Below are 1,424 nucleotides of genomic sequence, written 5' to 3'. Positions count from 1 at the left end.
TCGATTAGATCGACTCCAGTACTTGACTGGTATTTTGTTTTAGCAACCATAAAAAAAGATTTTAAAAAAAGGCAAGGCACGGTTGACCTCGATGACATAGCAACACGACCAGGTGATAAAAATAACAAGCCTCTGATTAACTGCAGAATTTTAAAAATGTAAAGACGTATGTTCCGAAGAATTAGTAAAATATTTATCGTTTTAAATGTTGATGACAGCATTTTTTGGCGGGTGTCCGAAAAAAGTTGCGGCCCGACTAAGTGGGCAGGACCGAAAGATTAAAAAAAAAAAAGATATTGTTTTCGTATTAAAAATATTTAAACATTATTTTAAAAACAATCTATCAGCTGGTTGCTTCTTAGATTTCCGTCATCTTAACACGAGGATTACCTTAGCTTCACTCTCACAGTTGCTGTTGTTATTAACGATGATGATGATGATGATGATGGTGAGGGTGATAGTGGTGGTCATGGCGATAATGATGATGATGATGATGATGGCGAAGGTGATTATGACAGTGATGATGATGATAGTGCTGCTGCTTCTGATGATGATGATGATGTCACAGCAATTAATGTTGTCTACCTGTCAGTGTTGTTGTTGTTGTTGTTGCCGTTGTTACTGCTGCTGCTGCTGTTATTGTCATTGTTGTTTTCACTGCTGTTCTGTTGCCACAGTTGTTGCAGCTGTTGTCATATTATTGCTGCTGCTGTTGCACCTGTCTTCAGTGTTGTTGTTGTTGTTATATTACTGACGATGCTGCACTCGTTGATGTTGCAGTCCCTAGTATTGCAACTGCTGGTGTTGCAACCACTGCTGCTGCTCTTGATGCAGCCGATTATCTTTTTCCTATGACTGCTGCTTCATCTGAACATTCATTACAACAATCAGTGATGTTGATAGAGGAGAGGTGTTGCTGTTGTTATTTGTTGATGTTGTTGTTATTTGTTGATGTTGTTGTTATTTGTTGATGTTGTTGTTATTTGTTGTTGTTGTTTAGCCCCAGGTCAACCTGGACTGTCCAGAACTATGATTAAAGCTGTTCAATTCATGACCCTTCCATCATGCTTTAAGATACAATGATGCATCTTGGACGCACGTGTCTGAGCCCTTTCTTCTTGAGACACTGAGATGCGATCCCCACTTTCTTTTCCTTTTCACTCCATGGGCTGGTTTCAGGCAAAGTAATTCTTCCATGGCCCAGGGGATCACACACATAACAATACATAATAAAGTGCATGATACATAATTTAATTATTACACACACACACACACCATGCACACATAATACATGCATGCATATATACATACATACATACATACATACATACATACATGCATACATATGGTTATGTGGTTAGAAGCTTGCTTCCCAAACACATGGTTCCAGGTTCAGTCCCACTGTGTGGCACCTTGGGCAAGTG

At 39.2% G+C, this 1,424-nt stretch overlaps 1 protein-coding gene across 1 annotated transcript in view; it reads right to left on the bottom strand.

Annotated features, from left to right (window-relative positions):
* Nucleotides 1-807, bottom strand: part of LOC106872588 (protein FAM83A) — a 17,904-nt gene extending 17,097 nt beyond the window's left edge. The window contains exon 1 of the mRNA XM_014919622.2: nt 586-807. The gene's annotated coding sequence lies outside the window, so the exon portion shown is untranslated. The remainder of the gene's footprint in view (nt 1-585) is intronic.
* Nucleotides 808-1,424: the final 617 nt, after the last annotated feature.

The sequence above is a fragment of the Octopus bimaculoides genome, chromosome 26 (assembly GCF_001194135.2).
Source record: "Octopus bimaculoides isolate UCB-OBI-ISO-001 chromosome 26, ASM119413v2, whole genome shotgun sequence".
NCBI classification, from domain to species: domain Eukaryota; kingdom Metazoa; phylum Mollusca; class Cephalopoda; order Octopoda; family Octopodidae; genus Octopus; species Octopus bimaculoides.
This window is presented reverse-complemented; position numbering and strand designations above follow the sequence as displayed.